The sequence below is a fragment of the Cydia splendana genome, chromosome 2 (assembly GCF_910591565.1).
Source record: "Cydia splendana chromosome 2, ilCydSple1.2, whole genome shotgun sequence".
In the NCBI taxonomy this organism is placed as follows: domain Eukaryota; kingdom Metazoa; phylum Arthropoda; class Insecta; order Lepidoptera; family Tortricidae; genus Cydia; species Cydia splendana.
In genome coordinates, this window is record NC_085961.1 from 4,654,172 (window position 1) to 4,670,001 (window position 15,830).

At 36.2% G+C, this 15,830-nt stretch overlaps 1 protein-coding gene and 1 long non-coding RNA gene across 4 annotated transcripts in view; one reads left to right on the forward strand and one right to left on the reverse strand.

Annotated features, from left to right (window-relative positions):
- Positions 1–244: 244 nt before the first annotated feature.
- LOC134802926 (uncharacterized) overlaps positions 245–15,830 on the reverse strand; it is a 183,453-nt gene continuing 167,867 nt past the window's right edge. The window contains exon 3 of the long non-coding RNA XR_010145906.1: positions 245–628. This is a non-coding gene — a long non-coding RNA (uncharacterized LOC134802926). The remainder of the gene's footprint in view (positions 629–15,830) is intronic.
- Positions 13,871–15,830, forward strand: part of LOC134802371 (multiple C2 and transmembrane domain-containing protein) — a 147,195-nt gene continuing 145,235 nt past the window's right edge. For all 3 annotated transcript variants that reach the window (XM_063775007.1, XM_063775023.1, XM_063775014.1), the window contains exon 1: positions 13,871–14,198. The gene's annotated coding sequence lies outside the window, so the exon portion shown is untranslated. The remainder of the gene's footprint in view (positions 14,199–15,830) is intronic.

Sequence of the window (15,830 nt, forward strand, 5' to 3'; positions counted from 1 at the left end):
GAGCAAGAATGCAAAATTACTAGATTGATGGAATCTAAAATAACTTTAAATAGGAGATTCCTCTGACTTTGCTTAGTTTGGGGCTAAAAGTGATATATCTGGTAACTTACCAGTGGTAAGACTGTCCCCAAATTTAAATTTATTCTTCTAATTTTTTTATAATTTTAATAATTTTAAGGGAGATAAATATATCTAAACGGTCTCTCTGCTGCACGATACCACAGACAGAAGGTATTATATTATACACGGTGTAACATGAGGGAACCGAATAATTTTAACAGCGTATTCCTGATCATATTTAGAGAGAAAAATGTCCTATAAACTTTTATGAAATTCGCCTAGTTTCAGAGATAATATTAATTTAAATAAAAACAAGTTTTTATTGTTACATAGTGTAGAAGGCATTTTTGATGGTGATGTTGCTGCTATGGGACGTAGTCTAAATATCCTTATTGATAGATGTCAAAAAGTGACAAGTAACACTTTGCAAAAAGTAGGTTTTACGAAAAAAAAATGTAAAAATCAATTTTCAGTGACAAGTTTACCCATAACATTTATTTTTAATGTACAAATACATTCAAAAAATTGAAAAAAACAAAACAAAAAAAAAATTTTTGGCGAAATTGACCTCAGAAATGCGTGGTTAAAATTATTCGGTTTCCTCATGTTACACCGTGTATAAGGAAGGTTTCTTGTTATCATCAGCCAATTTTTTTGTTACAATTTGCCGTCCTAGGCTCGGGCCTACTGGGCCTTAAGGCAAATCTGCCACTTATTAAGTCTTATAACACCCCGTTATTTTCGGAGTTTAAGACTGGGACGTGTAACCTAAGAATCAAATAATTTATGCATTTCAATTACTTTATTACATTACAATCAATATTGCAAACACTTGACGTATAAAACACGTTAGACAACACCCATCCACAGCCTACTTGCCGTTTTGCCCCTGTGCTCGCTTGCGGGGCAGCACGCGGGCAAGATGTGACTTGCGGTGTAAGGTAAGTTACAACCGTAGCTTGTCTGACTTACCCCGTGGTATGGGGATAGGTGGAGCTACCAACCCACGCCCGTGGGGTAAGTGAAGTCCATCCCTGTGGCGGGGTGCAGCGCGTAGCCGGACTTGATTCCTGCGCTGCGCCAGTAGCCCGCGCATACGTACATAGGCCTGTAATGGAAATATAAGACACTATCTCATGCACTATTGGCTGCCGCCAAGCAGTAAAAATTAAAAACAGGTCGATAGCCGAAAGCCGTTCAGATAGTGACGCTGAGCGCTGCTGAGAAATGCGAGGAATGGCGCGGGCCATCACATCAGATATGTACCACTGGGGTATAATCAAAACACAATATTTAGTGGCTTTTGACGACCGGTCTGGCCTAGTGGGTAGTGACCCTGCCTATGAAGCCGATGGTCCCGGGTTCGAATCCTGGTAAGGGCATTTATTTGTATGATGATACAGATATTTGTTCCTGAGTCATGGTTGTTTTTTATGTATTTAAGTATTTATATATTATATATATCGTTGTCTGAGTACCCACAACACAAGCCTTCTTGAGCTTACCGTGGGGCTTAGTCAATTTGTGTAAAAATGTCCTATAATATTTATTATTTATTTATTATTTTAAGAGGTTGAATAATTATAGTAGCTTTTAAGTGGTTAAAGAATACCAAAGCGACGGTACACCCAACTGCAAAAATGCATGGTCACTTTATGAATGAATTCCATTCATAATGTGGCCGTGCAATTTGGAGCTTTCTGTACAGCCGCCATCAGATATATCGGACCGGCCAAATGAAAGTGCTCAAAATTATTTGAACACGCACTCTAACGCCTTGACAATAGAGGCGCGTTCAGATATTTGTGAGCACCTTGGTCGTTCCGATAAATCTGATGGCGACTGCGCTACTGGCGATGTAAATTCACCATGAATCTAGTATTAACTGGATTGGGCATGAGTGGTGGGGATAACTGACAGAACGGGATAGTCTTACGTATCTTTCAGTAGGAGTAGCAGAGAAAGCGCTATTATTGTTTGTCCTTATCACAGTCTCACATATTTTTTGTTCCCCACCTTTTTTTTAGTATGGATGAAGGTGGGCAACAAATAAATTCGACCAATCACAGTGTCGCATTTGCGTATGTTTTGTCCCTCACGGAGGCACGCGTATACCACTTCTATACGATCCTACCTTCTATGAAATTCACTGACTAATGAAATAGTCGTTTGAAAGCTCTCTGTCGACTGAATTGAGAGCATATTGTGGGAGTAAATGTAAGGACACCTCACTGCAGTCTGCGGCTCTCAGACAAAATAGTGTATAGGAAAATTAAACAAAAGTCCTCTCCTTCACGATTTTCGTCGACATCTCTTCTAAATACCTAAAACTGGTATGGATGTGTTCCTCGTGGTCTCTAGAATACGAATTGACCGGTTTTAGTTTATGGAGGGGGGGACGGGTCGAAAAAAAGGGGGGGAAAGTGGGCGGCCGACCAGCATTGATATTTGTTCACATCTCGAGTCCTATGGGGCCGATCGGTTCATGTGAGGTGTCGTTTGAAAGAGTATTAAACGTGCTATTATTGTTTCATAATAACCGTAGTCATAACTGTAGTCGTTTACAAAATATTTTAAAATATATGATTTTTTACCGTGCATGGATGGCATAAGTACTGACAAAACATGCGTCTAACTCAATAAATTATAACTTTACCGCAATTAACGTTCTTACAAAATATACGAGAAATTTCATTAGCTTTCCAGAAACATAAGTTTTATTGGTGTATGATATTATATAACCAAGTAATGACGAATTTTGTTCAGCATGGGTCACTACGCACCATCACGTAAATGGCGGGCAACCGACCTCAACTGTTCATTATTTCTCGGGTTCTATTTTACTGATCAATTGGTGATGAATACCATTAGAAAGAATATTAAACGTACTATAATTTGTTTCTAATAACCGTAGTCATAACTGTAGTCATTTACAAAATAATTGAAAATATATGATTTTTACCGTGCATGGACATAAGTACTGGTAAAACATGCTTCTAACTCAATAGATTATAACATTACCGCAATAAATGTTTTCAAAATATACGGAAAATTTTATGAGCTATCTAAAAATATAAGTTTTATTGCTGTATAATGTTGTATAACTAAGTAATCATGATTTTTGTTCAGCATGGGTACTGTGCACCGTCACGTAAATGGAGCCCGGCCATCGTTGAGTTTTCATTATATTCCCGGTTCTATTTTTCTGATACTTGGTGGATACCATTTGCAAGCATATTAAATTTTCTGTGAATAATCGATTGTTTAAAATCTGAGGCCCAAAATTAACCATTTTAAAAATATTAAAGAAAATGTTTAATTTTTTTTTACCTAAGAGGTTTGCTTAGTCACTGAAATAATTTGAGAAAGAGATAATGTAGTTAATATAGCGTGAAATTTTTAGAATAAAATCAACAAACTATTTATTAACTTTCCAAAAATATTGTTTAGTTACCGTACAATTATAAATATATATGTAAGCCAGGACCAATTTCGCCAAGCAAGCAAGCAAACACACGGCGCGGCGAGCGCCTGGTAGACCAGCAGCATTCTATTATTGTTTGACAGTACATTTGATAATGTAAGTATCCAAAATGTGAGGTTCTGTTATAAAATATCGATATAAATGATGGTTTATTTGCTTTGTCTTTTATCACAGGAAACTTAAGTATGTTTTGACAAAAGCCCAGTTCTAAGTTCATAACATTGTTAAGTTCGTAGCTTTCATGATTGCAAGACCACTGCATATAAAGTACTTAATATCTGTGTTGTTATTTGACTCACATCTACACGTAAATCGTGCTGCCTTCGACGCATTTTAAACATCTCGTGGAAGGATCGAGTCACAAACGAGAAGGTACTTAGCATCGCACGTTTACCCAGTATCACAGCAATCTTGAAAAAGAGACGATTACGCTGGTTGGGGCACGTGCACAGGATGGAGCCCTCTCGTTTGCCACGTAAGACTCTCCTGAGCGAAATAGCACACGCTAAACGACCGGTTGGGCGACCAATGCTTCGTTTTAAGGATAGCGCAAAGCGAGACATGTTGTCCTTCCGGATCGTTCCCACCAACTGGGAAAGGGAGGCCGAAGATCGCGACCAATGGAGGAAAACCCTGGGTGAAGGGGTAGTTGCACACGATGAAGCGTGGTTTAGCCTTCTTCACACTAGGCGAGAACTGAGACACCAGCGCGCCGCTCTCCCACCTTCGTCACCGGGCACGGCATTCTCCTGCCAGCTATGCGGTCGCGGCTGCCGCTCTCGCATTGGACTTAATAGTCATTTGCGGAAGTGCCGCACTCTTAATATGGACGCTGTTTAAACCATCATCTTATTGATGATGACACGTAAAACGTTTTCAAACCCACTCCGTAATTAATAATTTAAAATCACCTTGAGATCTGAGGCTTGTGGCGCTTTAAAGGGATATTTGTCGCCGGCACGCTCCAGGATGCAAAATAAGTGACTACTATTTGAGTAGCAGCGTAGGTCCACATAGGTGATAGTTTCAGCTTTAGATGGTAAATTAGCATTTATGGTCAATATTTGTAATAGGCACTCAAGAAGGTAATTGCACGTTATTTTTATTTGCCACTATCTACTTTCGTTGCATTTTTGTAAGCTTACAATCTGATAACTTGAAGTAAAATCTAATGGCGAGTAAATAAAAACAAGTAATTATTTTAGTGCACTGATGCCGGCGTTATCTGCGGATTTATTTTGGCGAAATTAATTATACTGTCAACAACTAGGTAAGTACATATATGTATTATTAAAACAAAATTTTAAAGGGCCTCTGATTCTTTGCAAATTTATCTTAATGCAATATATTTTTATTTGTGGTCTACCACATTTAATTTTGGAAACAGTGAACAATAACTATCCGTGAATTCCGGTTTTAAGTGTAGTAATAGTAACATTAGGTCAATATTGAGTAAAATATTTATATTTATTTACTATTTTATTTTGCTGTCTGATTTATAGTTTTTGCTTACCTATTGATTCATTGGCGTTTGGCATGGTAGTTTTAGCTTATAGGTATGACTCTATTGACAGTTATGAGATTAGAGAGTACTACGGTATTTAAATAACGCTCGTCTGTAACTACATGATCTTAAATATATAATAGCGACTCATAACTTCGCTGTTCGACTGTAAGTCATACAAGAGAGTTAAGTAGCGATTGCGATATAAGAGGCTATAAGTAGAAGACTTTATCACGCGTTTAGAAACTTAAGTGCAAATTGCAGATTATTACGCATACTTATAGATGTTAAGGTTGTTAAATTCACTTTGAGCTATAAGCTATAACACTAGCAGCTTAACATGCATTATAGCGCCCAAAACAGCTACTGTAGATCTTAAATCTTTAGATAAACCTTTTAAACACTTTTATGTCACCAGAGCCTGTAAAACTAAGACTAAATATGTAGCTATTCTAGAGCCAGGCTATGTCTTTAGGTAAGAAAATAGGTGCTAATTGTCGCCTAATTGTTTGTTGGGATTTATATCCGGCTCGCAGTGACCTTGCTGAACAAAATTCATTATTACTTGGTTATATAATATCAAACACCAATAAAACTTATGTTTTTGGAAAGCTTATGAAATGTCTCGTATATTTTGTAATTACATTAATAGCGGTAAAGTTATAATTTATTGAGTTAGAAGCATGTTTTAGCAGTACTCATGTGCATGCACGGTAAAAAATCATATGTTTTCAATTATTTTGAAAATGACTAAAGTTATGACTACAGTTATTGAAAACCAAATATAGTACGTTTAATATTCTTTCAAATGGTATCTATCACCAACTGATCAATAAAATAGAACCCGAGAAATAATGAAAAGTTGACGCCGGTCGCCCGCCATTTACGTGACAGCGCTTAGTGACCCATGCTGAACAAAATTCGTAATTACTTGGTTATATAATATCATACACCAATAAAACTTATATTTTTGGAAAGCTAATTAAATTATACGTACATTTTGTAAGAATATTATTGGAGTAAAGTTATAATTTATTGAGTTAGACGCATATTTTATCAGTACGTATGCCATCCATGCACGGTAAAAAAATCATATATTTTAAAATATTTTGTAAATTACTAAAGTTATGACTACAGTTATTAAAACCAATTATAGTACATTTAATAACCTTTCAAATGGAACCTATCACCAATTGATCAATAAATTAGAACCCGAGAAATAATGAAAACTTGGACGTCGGTCGCCCGCCATTTACGTGACTGTGCGTAGTGACCCATGCTGAACAAAATTCGTTATTACTTGGTTATATAATATCATACACCAATAAAACTTATGTTTTTGGTAAGCTAATGAAATATCTCGTATATTTTGTAATACAATAATTGCGGTATAATTGTAATTTATTAAGTTAGACGCATATTTAATCAGTACTTATGCTATGCACGGTAAAAAATCAAATATTTTAAAATATTTTGTAAAGGACTACAGTTATGACTACGGTTATTATAAAACAATAATAGCACGTTTAATACTCTTTCAATCGACACCTCACACGAACCGATCGGTCCCATAGGACTCAAGATGTGAACAAATATCAATGATGGTTGGCCGCCATCTTTGCCCCCCTTTTTTTCGACCCGTCCCCCCCTCCATAAACTAAAACCGGACAATTCGTATTCTAGAGATCACGAGGAACACATCCATACCAGTTTTAGGTATTTAGAAGAGATGTCGACGACTTTTTTCAAAACAGGCCGGTTTCCTCCAGTCTAAAATAAAGAAACCTAATTAATACTTACTGTGACGTGCACTGAGGCATGATTATCACTGGTACAACAGTAATGTAGCACAGAGTTTACAAAATTAATTTTAATCTAAAAAGCAACTTGAAATATTTTTAGTGGCATTTATATCAAAATAATTCTTCTTCTAATGCATTTGTTTTTTTGAACTCAAGTCATGTCAAAAATCTTAAGTACATAGTAAAAGTATAATAAAAGTATTTTAAGTAAAGAGTTTGTATTAATAAATACCTACCTCTTTTCTAGATCGTTTTTGATAGTACACGCAGTGCAAGTGTTAATTATTCGTCATAATTTCATAGAAATTTGATGATTACACTTGCACTACGTATGCTATCAAAATCGTTGCAGACTTTTCTTGGTCTAACTCTATAAAGATTAACTTGGAGCAGAGCTCGTCTTATAGTGTAGTAAATGAAGCAAGTTGTTGTATGGAGACCCATGCATTAATTTCTCAGTCGATGAAATTTTGCTTGGTTATTGTATAGTATGAGCCGAAACTAACATATAAATATCCAAAAAAAAAACACTCCTAAGTTAGGTATTTATACGTAAAAATACAAATCTGTTTATATATTGAACCGAGTAATTCCTCCGTCCAAAATTATTTTACTAAATAAGTAATTTTTCACCTCAGCAGCTCGAACAAGGGTACTTTGCTTCTTAAAAATAGTGAGCAAAACGCGATTTTGCTCACTGAGTGAGACAAAATGACATTCAAGTGACCTTTATAGTCAAATGTCATTTCAACATCCGGGGTCTAATACAAGTTCGAAATACTTGGGTTCTATTATCTCTGTCCCTTTCACACTGTTAGCAAAAAGAAACAGACGAAAAAAAGTTCAAACGATATTCAACGGTATATTGACGGTTTATATCATTGTCATTGGCCGGTCTTTATATTTATGAAGTGTCAGTTTTTGTTAAATCAAACCCCGATTTATTCCCATTAGTATCAGAAAACTCCAGGAACAGGCGTTTCAAGTACAAAATTAACCCAGTAGCTGGCAAAACTGCGTTATTGCGAAACGGCATACTGGGTATGGCCTCTAAAGTATATAATCATTTACCAGAAGAGTTAAAAGAGTTACACCTAAATCTATTTAAAAGAAAATTAAAGGCAGAGCTAATTGAAAAAACATATTATAAAATAGAACATTTTTTAATGATAAATTTTAATGTAATCCTATTTAAAATAATAATTCAATAATGTATTATAACGACATGTAAGATGGAAGTCTATTTTGTATTAACTCTCTTCCTGTTTCATATTTTTTTGACTATATAACATTATACCTAATTATTTTTATTACTTATTTAAATCAGTAATAATATGCATGCACTAGATTAAGTAGTTAACTAGGTTAAACATACTCTAATTTTCACATGCCTAACGGCCGAATGTATTAAGGTTCAGTATCATTATTGTAACATCTCATGTACCATATGTTCTTGTGAATAAATGACAATTCAATTCAATTCAATTCAATATAATAGACCTAGAGAAGGATTACATTTTTCAAGTTGTCTAATAGGTATGTTCTCACTGCTAAGGTGTGAAAAATTTTGTGTACTACACGAGATCAAAGTTATTTACATCTCGTGCGATTTTGAGTCCCTTACTACGCTCAAGATTATAAATTAGATTCACTCGCTACGCTCGTGAATCTATTATAGAGTCTTTCGCTTGCACGGGACTCAAAATAAGCACTCGAAGAAATATCAAACTTTGATCTCTTGTTGTACAAATAACTATGTATCAGTATGTGATACTAGAAAAAAATCTAAAACTTTTGTCAAACATGAGAATATTTTTTTATGATAATTCCTTTTTTGACGCTCATTTTCATCGGAAAATTGCTCTGCCATTTTTTCCTTCTTATATGATCTTAGAATATAATTTGGTGTAGTTGGTAAGAAAATCCAAAAAAAATGCATACCCAAGTTTATGTATTTTAGAACTATTAAAAACTGAGAGTGGAAAATTTCTCAGCCTGATTTCTTTTTAAATATGTATATACTAAGTAGTCACGTATATACTTAAATCCAAAATATCCAAAAGAAATATCATCCCTTGTACACCCCGCTCCCTATACACTGCTCCCGGTATGTTTAGTTTTTAATTCGCTCGTTATTTTTTTTTATGTTTTATAGTTGAATGGAAAGAAAACTGTGAACTTATTTTCTATAAATTAAAAGGATCGAGAAATTTTCCACAGCGAGTAAAAAGACAATTTCTGAAAAAAGTATAGTTACATGGTAACTTTTTAGATTTTCAATTTGTAGGTATAAATCGGCAATAAAATGGCATTCCAGTGAAAAAATTAGACTGAGCAATTTTCCGTTCCAAGACACGCCAAAAAAATATAGTTTGTTAATATTGGTATTTCTGCGGGGATATTTTTTTTTGATATTTCATATATTGTTGCAATACGTTACATGAATATGTCCGGAGAAGAAAGTTTAAACGGAGCATTTTTCCGTAAAAAGATATTAACGATTTAAGACTTTAGGTATTTACTTAAATCATATTATTATTATTCTTTGGAAATTTATACAATACTTTTTATTTATTGATATTTTATCATACTGTAAAGTTTCTTCTGGCTGAGGAATTACTGCGGGGTCCACTACCTTCATTTACTACACTATTAAGGATTTCGCATGGCGGAGGAGGAATGATGGTTTTCAAACAATGAAAAACTTTAAAGTTCATTCCAATCACTTTATCACAAAATTAGTATTGAAATAACAGTTCTTTGACATCACTAGACAAGATTAAACTACTCCACACTTTTAAACCACGTAGACAAGGTTGGGTTTCTTTCCAGTTTAGTTAATATTTCAGTTGGTTATAAGACCAAGTAACATTAGGTACGAATTGTACTGATCTGATAGTGGCATGAATACTAAAAGTTATATTATAACATAACTATACGATGATTAGCATGAATAATTAAGGGTCCCGCCGTCACGCTCTTAGAGTTAGACCAAGAAAAGTCTGCAAAGAATTTGATAGCATACAGCATACGCAGTGCGAGTGTTATTTATACGTCATAATTTCATAGAAGATTGACATATAAAACAACACTTGCACTGCGTGTGCTATTAAAATAGTTGTAGACTTATCTTGGACTAACTCTGGTCTGATTTGAGAGACAGGGGCACAGATTGGGGCACGATGGCTAGAAGTTATAGCAGCGGGGACAGCATGGTGAGTATGAGTAGCACGAGTAGCACAGGTATGGGTAGTTAGGGCTTCCGCCGTCGCGCGCGTAGCCTGACTTGATACCGGCGCCCGGCCAGCATCCGACGTGGCCCCTGCAAAGATTTGGTTGAATATTTGAATGGCATATACCTTAATTACCTATTAACTAAATATTTGCTATTTAGTTACCTAACGGTTATAGTTGCATTTTTTAAGCTGACCGAGGACAATGAGCTCTCATAGTCCTAAACGGTCAGCTTAAAAAAAATCAACTATACCAATACGTAGGTAGGTATAAGAGAAATAACCTGGTTGTTACAGCTAGGCAGGGCTGTAATTCAGAATGAACTATAAATCTACTCTAGCTCCTGCCTGCGACTTCGCCTGCGTGGAACGATGATGATAAATGATAAAACTCTAATATCCTTTGTCCTAGCCTTCTCCCATATCATTTGGGGTCGGGTCGCCTCGTCATTGTAGCCTGGCCTCAAGCTAAATATCTCCATACCAAATTTTATCTAAATTGGTTAAGCGGTTTTAGCGTGAAGTGGCAACAGATGGCTCCGCTACAGAAATGCGAAAAATGAATGTGCGAAAACATACAGTTACTTTGGCATTCACAATATTAAGGGATAGCAGGGATTGTCTTCTCCTTCTTTCTAGGAGACTACCCAATTGCGTGGCTAGGATATAAGATCGGATTACAAAGTTTGACCTAAGAAACAATGATAATACAAAGACGATTCTATAATACTTACATAATTCAATATGTAATATACGTGCTAAAGCAGAACTAAATTCACAACACTAATTTTATTTTAATTTGTAATTGAAAATAATTTTGACGGCATTTAATATAAAAAAAACGTCAGTTTTATAATGCTGACATTTGCTTCTTTTCTGTTTTGAGGGTCAGGCAAAGAGCAAAGAGCATATAATCACTACGTTCTACGTTCAAAGAGTATAGTATACTGCATGAAGGTTTAAATTCAGTTTATTCTCGGACTCCAAAAATTCTGGAAATTCGAAATCCGTATCGGATTATCAGAAATGGTTTTCTGCCTTTTCGCCGCAGTTTTATTGTCCGAATTTCACTTGCCAACCAACTTTTCGCAGATGATTTACCAACATTCGGTATCAAAAGAAATTTTAACAACAATCGCGATAAACTCAAAAACTACTGAACGGATTTTCATGCGGTTTTCAGGTAATATCAATAGAGGGATTCTTGAGGAAGGTATAGGTGTATAATTTGTTAAGGTTTACCCGTGCGAAGCGGCGGGTCGCTAGTATAAATTAAAAACAGGTCACTTACGTATTGTATGTAGAAAAATTTTCACTCCGTACCGAGAAATATCGTCAGGAGCTTGCGTTGGCGGACCGGCTCAGACGCCGGGCCGCCTCTCTCCGCGCCCGAGGACTCGGGCCCGATTTCAGCATTACCTATTGCCAAATGATGGGTGGGTGGCCAATGTTACACAAGTCGATCTAACCCCTAATAGACTTCACAGCTAGTCCCGGAAAACTATGGAGTGGTAGAAGTGACCTCTACCAACCTCTACCGTCCATACCATGTGCACGCACTTTACTCAAAAATATGTCCCATAGCTTTTATGTGGGCGAAATAAAAACTGACATATATTTTCGGGTAAGTTGTATGCATAAATAAAAGGTCATTGGTTGTATGCGCCATGTATGCGCCTCATATTTTTACACTTGACATGATATTGAGAGCAACAGTTTGCTATACTATCTCTCTGACAGATGTTCATCCATCATCATGGTGTGTCATGTTAATCATGTACCTACCCTTTTCAGCGGATACGACGGATATCTCTGTCTAAAAAAACAAATAAATACAAACATGTTCATTTTAATAAATTTATTACAATACTGTTTCACTTGACATTATACGTGACAGTAACAACCAGTAGACTTCCAACTGTCGTGTCTACCAGTAGGAGACGGGCAGCCTCGGGTACGGGTAGTCCTGCTTGCCGTTGATGCAGCGGCCGTCCCGCGGGCCGGACTTAACGCCCGCGCTGGGCCAGCAGGGGTCGTTAGCGGGCCATACTCCAGGACACCTGTAATTATGGAAGAATCATTTAATGGCGGTTAACAAAAAGACACCGGTTTTGTGCCTAGGCAAAGAGGAGGGCAGCTGTCATAGGTTTTTATAGATGGCGCCAGCATAGGTTTTTTCTATTTCTAGTTTTGTTCTATGGAATATTATAGCCCGGATGCTTCCAACAAGACTTCCAAAAAAATAAAACGAGAATATGGGACACGAACCTAAATACGAAAGATATTAGGTAGTACCTACAAATGTACAAATGAATGAGGAAATTTATAGCCCAATTTATTTGTGACCAGTGTGACCGGATATGAACTTCATAATCAGATGATGAAGAAAATACTCACCTAAGCATGATGCAGTTTATATGTTTAATTTGTACGTAGATAAATATCTATTGTTAAAGTGGTTGATATTGTATTTTTTATATATTTTATGTATTTTATATAAAAAGATAATATTAAACAGTTGCCCAGACGGTTATTCAAGTCCAAATGTGTCAGATAGCTCAAAAAATTCTTCTGTTTTTCAGTAGCTTGTTCCTTTTTCAATAACAAATGGATTTCTGTGGTGCCAGCGGGGTGTGCGGGACAGCATAGGCACTGCGCGACTCGTAGTGGTGTGGTTTTCTTGCACATTTTGCAACAAATATTTGTATATATATAGTAGTTATTCTCCGGGAAACATGTAATTTATTTTTTTAGTAGGCTACCACATATACCACATATACAAATAAAACCTTATTATTTATCTATGGACTACCAGACCAAAACTCTTTAGCATTATCTTTGATCATTAATCTGAGCAAAAACTAGCATCCGTACGTCAACAAGAATGCACCTGTCATTAGCAAAGGAAAAATTGTGATTAAAGAGAGTAAAGAGAATATAAATATTTTTAAAGACTGTGATAACATTACCAGTGTTACTTTTTACACTAGATCTAGTTAGATAGATAGAGTTTATTATAACAAAGTGAAATCTAGTAGATCTGTTAATGTACATAGCATAAATGCAGATTCATAATAAGTTCCGTGTTTATTGTTTCTACTGTTAGAGAATGTGATAGTTTTCGTGTTTGTAATTAAAATGAAGCAAGAAGGAAAATTCCTCAATGGAAATCTCTACAAGTAAGTTACATGAATATAAAAAGTCCTTTCTACAGCAAATACTTATTCTAGACGGCATATATAACGACGACGGCATTTTTATAATCACTTATTTATTGACTACCTACATCAACATTATGATCTACGGACTCTACGGCGTAGAGGCGATACGTGGTGCTACGAGTTTAAGTGCACTGTTGTACGTGTGTGTTGTGTAACCCTTCTCGTGCATGAAAGGAGGCCTTTGCCCACTTGCCCAGCAGTGGGACCTATATATAGGCTGAATTACATTATGTATTATTGTTTTATTCCACGCATACAGTTGTGGTGCATAATTATTTTCCATCGTATTTTCACGGAAACGTACGAACGTCTCTTGCTATTTCAGTCAGTCTCGGTACAAAAAGTAATAAGTAAGTGAAGTAGCATGACAAATACGAACGTTTCCGAAAAAGTACGAGGGAAAACAATTATGCACTACATTTATTTTGTACTAATGTATAATGTATCCCACATGAGTCACTACTTAGAGCTCTCTCGAGATGCACCTTGACTACCCCACCGGCCTCGACACCGGCCTACTAACCCCCTAAGGCTAGACGATGTAAGCTTACTCAGCGCTGTAAGCGCCGCCGGGGTGGCTACGTGCGCAAACCGATTTCCCCCCAAAATTCTACGTCAGTACGTAGAGGCAACCCGCGCGAGCGACCCGCTACGATCCACCCCCGCGCGTCTTTTGTTTTTGCAAGCCAATATTCATTAATAAAAACCCAACCCTGTGAATAATAACGAATGTTATATTTGTAATATAACCTTGTTGTTTCGTTAAAATTGTGCGCGTTTGTTTTTATCTGTGCAACTTGATGAGATTAAGCTAATCGTTCGCGTGTATTGCGTTTTTTGAATGTGTGTGTGTGAAAAGTGCGTTTTTGGATTTGGATGTGTTATTAATGAAAAGTAAGTTTAATTAACCTCTTTAAGTATTCTGGTTATATTTGAATATTCTGCAATTTTCAGGTCGAGTTAATTCTTCAGCAGTTTCTATAATTATGGTAATTGCAGAATGTTATATGTAAATTAAATGTGGTTAAAATCGTTGTCGTGCTAGTTCGGTGTTTTGAGCATTGTTTGGAACAGGACAAACACGATAAGCAATTACTTAGATTATTAGGACCGATTGATTCATTATTCATAATATATATATTACTATTTTTTTTGGGTTGCTTATAACAACAGCAGATTACAGGTCGAATATAAACTGTAAAGTACAGTCAGCAATAATAAGTAACGTGTTTCAATATATTTAGCCACTTTGGCTATCACTTCTATTTGATGCTGACTGTACCATCGCCCACACTGATAACTGACAGTTCGTAAATCTTATTACAATAGGCATAAGATCCACCTATGGACAGTTAAGAGTGTTGCTGTTGTACACTGTTTATAGCAAACTTTTTCATCTCATCGATTTCTTGAAGTCCATAACTGCGATAGATTAAATTATTAAAAAAAAAGGCGAAAGGATCTATCCTTCAATTAACATCTAAATCTCATAGAAATAGGGTTTATTTTTAAAGTAGTGTTTGTGTTCATATCGTAACTGGAAGTATTATCCACAACGCTGGGACTTATTCGCGTAAATTTAAGTAAAAAAAAAAACATAAGTGTGCTGGGTAAATTAATTACTCGTAATTATTAGTGCGGGTAGCTCGAAAAACTTGCGCGCCTAGAAGATGTTGATGTCAACTTTACTCAGTCTTCTCCGAGACCACCGGGGCAACGCCGCCTTCGAAACGTCGGAGGTAAATTTAAAACTTAATTTTACGCGAGTAAGTCCCGTCGTTGTGAATAATAATGAGTAAAAATCGGATTCTGATAAAAACGGGAATAAGTTTATTGTTTTTAAAGAAAAAATCTAGAATATCACTGGTCTTTCTGTAATGTCATTAATGTAGATAGGTACTCAGAAAAAGTATACTTACTATAATGTTGATTCGCGAAACCGGTTCAGTTCAGAAAAACCTCGCGCCAGGTCTTATGAATCTACATAAGTCCTGGGTTTCAGTTTGAGTGTACTCTAGGGTTGCCATAAGTGTGGGGACTCAGACCGGGACATTTAAAGAAAACCGGCCAAGTGCGAGTCGGACTCGCGTCGCGTTTAAAGGGTTACATAATTTGTAACAATGTATTTTTTCATGTGAAACGTGAGTGAAATGTCTATAATTAAGTCCGACTCACGCTTGACTGCACATTTCTAATAGGTTTTCCTATAGATAGGTAAAGAACTATTTTGTGTTTTTTTTTTCAAAATTTTAGCACAGTAGTTTCGGAGAGAAATTTTCCATGTGTTTAAATTATTATTCATTGACCAGTCAAGCTACCATGTAGATTTAGGGGATTCAGGGCCAACCAGCAAAAAACGCGAGCGAAGCGAGCGCGAAATTTTTTTGACAAAATTGTGAAAGCGTGTTAAAAAGGCCGGGCCGGGCCTAAAAATCCGAAGTTCCCCAGTGAGGCTAGCTTTCATGCGAGGTCGAAGCCATGCTTCAGGATAAGCTCAGCTAGAGCATAGACGCCAACCAATGTCCA